Below are 9,364 nucleotides of genomic sequence, written 5' to 3'. Positions count from 1 at the left end.
GAGCTACCTCTAAGTAAGCCCCGATTCAAATGGTGAAGGTGTATTCAACGACGATACACTAATAGTCACCGCATGAACGAGTATTTCAAAAATACAACGAAACGATGAACCTATGCAAAATAGAGAAGAAAATAATAAATAATTAAAAATATTGACCAGGGTGCCTGGGAGCACGGACACACGACCGACCGACCGTGTCGTGGTCAATCCCACGACAGTTTTATATTTTTAATGCATTTTTATTATTTTCCATGATTTGATGAAAATTCTCTCATTTTATCAAATCTCCTTCGTCTCGAGGAAACTCCTCGGTTTCATGGTACTTCCATAAATCCATGAAAAATAATATAAAATTAAGGAAAGGAGTGTGGGGCGTGACCATTGGCCAACCGGCCCCACACCCCACGGTTCCTTATTATTTTTTTATTATTATTATTATTTCTCTAATTTCATGAAAAAACTCCTTGATTTCATGGTATTTTTGCACAAATCATCATGTAATAATAAATAAAATAAAATTATGAAAAACTTGTGGGACCGAGCCACTAGCCGGCCGGCCATGCCCTAGCCGGTCCCACACGCCCTTTGCTTTATTATTTTATTATTATTTATCCTATTTTTCCTTGAATTCATCAAATTCCTTGATTTTATGGTATTTCTCTCAAATTAGGAAAAATTCCCTCAAATCATCAAAAATACCTAAAAAATATTAAAAATTTATGAAAAACTCGTGGGACCGGTCCATAGCCGGCCGGCCATGCCTCCATGGTCCCACACGCCCATGTTTTTATTATTTTAATATTTTTTCTTCCATGAACTCATGAAAACTCCTTCAATTCATGGAAACTCCCTAAATTCATCAAATTTCTCAAAATTCATGAATTTTTAATAAAATCATCAAAATATTATAAAATTAAGGAAAAGGCAACACGGGATCGTGGTCAAGACCGGCTGACCATGCCTTGACCATGGCGGTCCCACGCCTCATTATTCCTTATTTTATAATTATTTTTCAACATCTCATGGTGTTTTCCTCAGTTTCGTCGAAACCCTAATTTTGACATATTTTCTCGAATGGATGCTCAATTGCACGCCAGAAAATATCAAAATTCTCAGGACTGAGACGCAGACGCCTTGGGGACACGAGCACGCTATCTTGACCGACCAAGATTGGCTCTTTGGCTCACGGAAGCCGGTCCCATCAATTTTCACAGTTTTGACCTAATTTGCACAATTGCTCGTATTTGGTCCAAAACTCTTCCAAACACTTTGGATTTTCATGAAGTGATCGTCAGGCGGTCAAGTGACAACCCAGGGCCGGTTTCATGACTCCATGGTCGGTCCCTCGCCTCGTCATAATTAATTAGGTTTTCTCACCTAAGGCTCAGACGAGTATTTTGAATAAATGATTAAGCCAACATTTAATCATTCTTCCACCAACAAATCGTCAACTCTTCAGGAGTTCTTCGTATTTGCTCACGTGAGCATATGGACACTACATGGTTGATCCATGGTCCCATGTAGTCGCTCCCTCCTTCGTCCCATGGTTAAACTTCTGACGAACCATGAATTGATCATCAATTGATCAAATTAGGGTTTCTGAATCCATGGATCATATTCCAGATTCCAACCTTAATAATTTTACGACGGCCTCATGGTCATTAATTTTATTAATTATGCTCGGTTCTACACCAGTGTTCTAATTAATATTTTTGGTACGCTGCCAATAAGCCATCAGATGAGCAACACATGCTCGGACGATCAAATATTCAACAATTCATCACATGAGCAACACTTGCTCAGATGATAAATATTTGCTCAAACCAAGGAATATTGGTTCAACAATCAATATTCAACGATCCATCGAATGAGAAATACTTGCTCACTTCATCTTAAGAACTATACCTCTGTCTCATGACATGTTCAATTCATGAGTTTCAGAACATCATGTTCAACTCAGCAACTACATGGACTCATCGTCCCATCAAACCACGAAGTCATCAATTGACTAATAAACCACGAGACGTCAATCGTGTCACTTGGGGGGATATCACTTAGGGTTTTGGTCTGGCGGTCTATGGCACGTGTGTTCAAACACATGATGGAATGTGAGCAAGTCGTGCAATCAGTTTAAGGAATTCACGAGGTAGTGGGTGGAAAATCGACCAAGTCTCCACACGTTGAGCAACTGGTTTCAAACACGATCTCCACTTCCCCACTCCTTGATTCCATCAACTGTCACACTTCATGAAATCATGGTGTCTAAAATTCCAGCAATATAAATAAGTCTCTGAATCATGATTGAATCAGCATTATCAGTATCATCAATCTCACGTCAAACTGACAACACGAGATCATCAACTCATCAATTGAGCAATTACTCTCAATTGAGCAATTTCAATCACTCAGAGCTTATCATATTCAGAATTCACACACCCACAATCTTTGATTACCATTGATTCCACACATTTCTCAGCTTTCCTCCTACAGATCAACCCATCCTTTCTTGTGACTGAATTTACTCTGGAACGGTCATTGTCTTGATTTAGGCCGGAGTACTACAGATTGATCTCTCGAATCTAAAGCACCCCCTTTGCAGAGGTGCATCTGTGTGAGGTTTAACATTTCGCTCGGTTCGAGGAGTCTCCTCGGTACGGTCGTCTCCTCAATTCCTTAAAACCAGCAAATCGTTTTTCCCCATCTACAAATTGGCGACCACAGTGGGAGATCATTCTCTCGGTTGCAATATCATAATTTCACAAGATGGTTGGTCTTAGGACTAATTCAACTAATTAAGATCAGAATATTTCAAACAGCAACATTCCTCATGTTACACCTGGCGGCATGGAAGGCTGAGGGATCCCGACTTTGGCAGAGTTGGCTCAAATCCTAGAGGTCCATACCAGGAACATGGACCTGATGAAGGAGATGATAAACCACATCCTCGACTTTCTCATCAGATTAACATCCGAGTTAGGCGGTATCTCCGCTCCAGAAGCCTCAACACCGGGGACTGAGACGTCATCTGACCCTCAAATCAACAGCTTCACCACATACGAGAAGCCGGTGGAACAAGAGGTCGCACATTTGATTGAAAATCTATGTGCCTGCACTTCTCCAGGGATCAGCGCACAGACACATTTTCAGCACTCAACCAGATATCATCTAGCGTGCAAATAACGCCGCCAATACCATCAGTTGAAGAAGTCTCCCTAGTGCCTGGGCATTCGATCGACAACATCTCTTTTGGGGAAGAAGATCGCATGACGGATGAAGGACACAACCGAGCATTTTATGTCACTGGTTTCATCAAAGGCACCGAATTTAGAAGATCTCTTGTCGACACCGGTGCTTCCACCGACATTGTCACTATGAATACTCTCAGGATGGCCAGATTCCCACAAGGTAAAATCGTTCGCTATCCCATCCTAATGACAGGGTTTGAAGGAAGTCAAATCCATACATATGGATATGCATACATAGATTTGATGGTGAGGCCGATTAGATCGAAAGCAAAGTTTCATGTGATCGAGCAAGAACCTGACTACCACATAATATTGGGACGTCCATGGCTCCATGATAACAAGGTGGTTCCTTCAACGTACCATCAATGCATGAAGGCTCTGATCGACAACAATATCGTTCGCATTCCGGATTCATCATCTCCTTATGCTCCGTCTATGATACTGAGTTCCTTGAATCTCAAAAAGGCGTCCCAGAACCTCCAAGCAAGATTCGAAGTACTCCACTTCCAAGCTGGAAGACTATCGAGAAGGCTGATAACGATCCGTCATCCTCAGCTACTAAAATGATTAAGTCACCTACTACACCGACTAAACGCCATAATGATCAAGTCTCAACTCCAGGGTCAAACTTCACGACCGATCGAGATGTAGAAGGGAGAGTCATTTATCACCGACGGAAAGATTAGCAATTAATCGGGGAGAACAATGAAAAGTCTCCCCACCATGAATAATCGTGTCAGAGTGAGCTATCACTTGAAGAAGAAGTCCAGGATGCCCCACGACAACTACATGACGGCATTGACTCTACCATTGATGATCTTGAAACAATCAACATTGGGACTGAAGACGATCCAAGGCCAATCCTGATCAGTTCATCACTATTACCAGAGGAGCGGACGGAGATGATAAAATTATTGAAAGAATATCAAGATGTCTTCGCCTAGATGTACGAAGAAATGCCGGGTCTGGATGACAAACTCGTCACCCATTACCTGCACATCGTCCCTGGTTCCAAAGCTGTCAAACAATCGCCGAGACAATTTAGACACGAATTCGAGGAGCAAATCAAGGTCGAAATCTATAAACTGTTAGCAGAAGGGTTCATCAAGCCTATTCTTCATCCAACGTGGCTAGCAAATGTGGTACCTGTTAAGAAGACAAATGGTCAAATCAGATGTTGTGTCGACTTCAGGAACTTGAATAAATGTTGTCCAAAGGATGATTTTCCTCTACCCAACATTGACATGCTCGTCGATGCAACCAGTGATCACGGTATGTTCTCATTCATGGATGGATATAGTGGGTACAACCAGATCAAGATGTATGAACATGACGCCAACAAGACTGCGTTCTGTACTCCCATTGGGAATTTTCATTATACTGTGATGCCCTTTGGATTAAAGAATGCTAGTGCCACCTATCAACGAGCCATGACTGCCATATTCCACGACATGATGCACAAGCAAGTAGAAGACTATGTTGATGATGTGATGGTAAAATCGAAGACTCGAGCATCTCATCTCGAAGTTCTAAGACAGGTCTTTGAAAGATGCAGAGAATACAAACTAAAAATGAATCCTTTAAAGTGCGCATTCGGAGTTTCTTTCGGAAAATTCTTAGGATTCCTGGTCACGGCTGAAGGGATCAAAGTCGATCCGGACAAGGCAAAAGATATTACCACCATTCCTCCTCCACGAACCGTGAAAGAACTACAGAGCTTTATGGGAAAGGTAAATTATATTCGACGCTTCATTCCTGGATTAGCTCAACTTATTGCTTCGTTCACACCTCTGCTGAAAAAGGATCAAGCTTCACCTGGACAGCTGTTCAACAAGAAGCTTTCCATAAAATACAACAGATATTATTGTCACCGGCCGTCATGAGGTCTCCAGTACAGGGACGACGTCTAATTCTTTACACAGCCTCCAGTGACGTCGCCATCGGCGCCCTCCTCGCTCAGGAAGACGACGAAGGCGTCGAACGACCGATTTACTACTTCAGCCGCACAATGAGAGACGCTCAAATCCGATATCCAAAGGCCAAAAGGGCATACCTGGCATTGGTGCATGCAATCCAGAAGTTCAGACATTACTTACTATCTAACACGGTCGTACTCATCTCCAAAGCTGATTCCATAAAGTTCTTGATATCAAAGCCAGCCTTGATAGCGAGACTAGCGAAGTGGATACTCCAGATGTCAAAATTTGACATAGCTTGCACGCCACCTAAAGCCATCAAAGGTCAAGTGATCGCAGACTTGCTCGCTGCTTTTTCAGGGACACAACAACACTACATGAAGAAGTGCCTAACGAATTCCCAGACATCTTGGTCATCAAGGAAGAAACATGGCTTCTATACTTTGATGAATCTTCCACCCCTAGTAGTGACACCGGAGGAGCGGGCGTAGTGCTGGTGTCTCCATCTGGTGAAGTTTTCTCACATTCGTTCAAATTGGATTTCCACTGCACCAACAACTCGGCGGAATATGAAGCCTTCCTATTAGGATTATCTTTGGCCAAGCAAGCAGGAGCAACACACCTCGAGATAAGGGGAGATTCAAAATTATTGGTCAACCAGATGAATGGAACATGTTCTCTCAAAGGAATCACACTTGCTCCATTCAGAACCGAATCTCAGCGACTGTTGACCTATTTTGCTGACGCAACGATCGTCCATACTGGACGGACTAACAATAGGCATGCTGATTGCCTAGAAACTCTCGCCTCCAAGCTGCAATTCGAAGGAGCACAGACAACGATCACTTTACAGAGGCGTACAGTATCTTCGACTTGGCTCACTCAGATCGAAGACATTCCAGCGAACGATTGGCGAGCACCCATCATTCATGAATTGAGCAGCTCTATTTCAGAAGGACAAGTCAGCCTCAAGGAATTGAAGAACTACTTCTTGCTTCATGGAGGGTTGTACCATCGAAACCCTAATGGATCTCTATCACGATGTCTTGGGAGCGACGAAGCTGAAGAACAGCTCAAGCGCATACATGAAGAAGTCTGCGGGCAAACGTTAGTGGTAACACTTTATAGAAAGCTTCAAAGAATGGGGTACTACTGGCCATCCATGGAGACTCAGTCAAGAGCTTTACAAGGATCTTGTTCTGATTGCCAAGCACCTCCTCATCACTTGGAGGTTTTGACGGTCCACCACACTAGGGACTGGAGGGAGCCTTACATCAAATACCTCCGGGAAAACGAACTACCACTGGAAAAGAAGCAAGCAGTCAAACTCATTCAGAAAGCTAAGAGATTCCTCTATCTCGATGATATCTTATACCGCAAAAGCTTTGGTGGGAATTTACTGAGGTGCTTAACCGAACATGAAATCCCTACAATCCTGAAGGAAGTACATGATGGAGAACATCAAGGAAAGAGGAAACTATTTCTTCAAATTCATGAGAAATATTATTGGCCAACCATGGAAGATGATGCAGCCGCACACGTTCAGAGGTGTCACCAATGCCAAACCCATGGTAATCTCATCCACACTCTTTGTCTCCCGTTGAATTCTGTGAATAGTCCGTGTCCTTTCTACAGCTGGGGACTAGATATCATTGGGAAGATCAATCCAACATCTTCAAAACAACATGAATACATCATCACTGCGACAGAGTACTTCACCAAGTGGGTCGAAGCTATTCCTATTCGAAGCACCACTGGAGTTACGATTGTCGCCTTCATCAAAGAGCACATAATATGCAGATTCGGAGTTCCTAAGCATATCATCTAGAGCTGGCAAACGGGCGGGCCGGGGATGGCTTGTTACGGGTTACACGGGTTCGGGTTAACACGGGTCAAAACCCGCGGGTTGATATTCTTCACGGGTGGTCATTTCTTTAACCCGCACCCGTAACGGGTTAAACCTGCGGGTTAACCCGTTTATGGTGAGTCAACTCACCAGAAACCGATTTGACAGAGTTTCCTCTGATTTATGAATCAATCCAATCAACAGATTCAACATTCATATACTCACATTGACAGTTTCAGCCTATCACACGCCAAAATTTACAATCCAATGCCGATAGAATGAAGAACAAACAAATAATGGCAATCACAAAAATTTTGTATCATTTAAATTTCAAAAGATAGAAAGACATCACTACTATCTGCTAATCCCAGCACAAAATACAGTATGCTATTTGAAGAAAAGGTAAAACCCGTGAAAAGGAAGATAAAAAAGACCTTTTCTTAAACAAATAAAACAAGCAAAAAGACGTATGGATTAGCATATGTAGTTTAATCTCTTAATACTGATATTATCTTTGTCCTTCACAAAATAATTTCCACCAAGAAGTTCATTCAGAGCATATTAATTTATTCAACTACTATATGGATACTGCGTCTTATGAAGGTGTAGGTATTAGGATTCTGATCCTTTACCCAGTCTGGCAGTTCAAATTCGACTGGACTTCCAATTTCTTCGGTAAGCTTGTCAAATATGTGCCCAAAATTGTGGTGCTCAAAACTCTGTTTCAAATTAAGATTTAAGAATAAATAAAGAGCTAAGAAATTCACAGAAGAACTCAGTGCGTCAAATTAGTATACTGACCTTTGTCATAGCAGGCATGTTGCAATCAGAACAAGCGTACTCAACCACAGTCCACGAGAATGATCTATAGATGTCTAGTAACATTTACCTAAACAGACCAAAAGGCCAATCCACCGGCAGTTAGTTTCACATACTGCAAAATGCAAACTACAGGGACGAAAAACTGATATCAACCTTTCACTCACACATTGTATCAGATAAACACACCCATTGTTATTCACTATAGTTTCTCACAAGTTTCCTACTAAATACGAGGAGTGCATATGCGTGCGAGCAAAGAACCATAAGTTACAAATTATATGTAATATGAACATCTGATACGAACTACACCAAAAGGCTTTTGGTGAGGGTTTCTCCTTGAGTAACCATTCAATGAATTACAGAACAAATCCAAAGCTATCACAATCTCAAAACCCTTTGCCCCTTATCACCCTGTAGTGAAGTATGCACAGAAAATCCTACCATTACTACATTCATTCTCTCTAATCTTCTCTATTTCTAGGGTTTTACTGGTTTGAACATTCATTCAAGCAATTTATCTACAGAATATTCTCAATAAGTACTTCCTCAATACAAACAGAACCATCACTTTCAACATGAATTACCAACTAATTTGAATAAAAAGAATACTGTGGATTCAACACAACAACATAAAACCCTAGTTTCTTCTTCTTCATAGTCAACAGAAAGATCATCACAGAAACAAGAAACCCAGAAAACGAATTAAAAAGAAAACTTCACCTGCGAAATAAACTCCAAGAACCAGAAGATTATAACTTGTTTATGGAAAGAAACTTCTTCTTCTTTGAATTGAATAAAATACACCACCAGATTCACACTTAAGCAAAATTGATGAACTGTACACCGGTTGAGATCTCTCTTTATAAGTACTGAAAACTTAATCTGAATCAAAGGGTTATCGTGATTTTTGAATTTAATTCATCATCAGATCTCAGATCACGCTTTTACAAATCGAAATCTCTGATTTCTCTTGATTCAAACTTGACAGCCGCAGCAGCTGCTCATCTCTCACTTGCACTGCAAAAAAAATAAATAAACATCAACAATATCAAATCTGCAACCCTGTAGTATAAGGAAATAAAAAGGATAATAATTGATATGAGAAGGAACGGAGAATGAAGGAGATAACAAACCCTGAGAGAGATAAAGACCTAGCTTCCAGAGAATCGTGCCAAATGATTCATTGTTTATCCGAGATTCAATTCACAACTGAAGAACGCAGAAGAAGGGAAGGAGGCAAGGAGCAGAAGAAGAAAAGAGAGAGATAAAAAAGAAAGATATCTCTTCATTTAGTTCTAGGGTTTCGCCTTTTATACCTTAATCGTGTGGATGTGATTAATCCTAGATAATCCGACGGACAGGATTATATAAAAATTACTAATTAGTAATTGTGGACGGGTTTACGGGTTGTACCCGCGGTTTCACGGGCCAGGACGGGTTAACCCGTTTATTCACAAGCCGTCATTTCTCTAACCCGAACCCGGCTTGTTTAGAAACCAGCCGAGCCGGGTTCGGGTTTTTACGAGCCGGGCACG

At 41.4% G+C, this 9,364-nt stretch overlaps 1 long non-coding RNA gene across 1 annotated transcript; it reads right to left on the bottom strand.

The window, feature by feature from the left end:
* Positions 1-7,525: 7,525 nt before the first annotated feature.
* Positions 7,526-8,647, bottom strand: LOC113309042. Its single transcript, XR_003340291.1, has 3 exons — positions 8,550-8,647; positions 7,809-7,896; positions 7,526-7,726 (listed from the first exon to the last, which is right to left on the bottom strand). It is a non-coding gene; the product is annotated as an uncharacterized LOC113309042 (long non-coding RNA).
* Between the last annotated feature and the right edge of the window lie 717 nt (positions 8,648-9,364).

The sequence above is a fragment of the Papaver somniferum genome, chromosome 9 (genome assembly GCF_003573695.1).
Source record: "Papaver somniferum cultivar HN1 chromosome 9, ASM357369v1, whole genome shotgun sequence".
Taxonomy (NCBI): Eukaryota; Viridiplantae; Streptophyta; class Magnoliopsida; order Ranunculales; family Papaveraceae; genus Papaver; species Papaver somniferum.
Note: the sequence above shows the minus strand (reverse complement) of the source record. Positions and strands in the feature narration are given on the sequence as shown.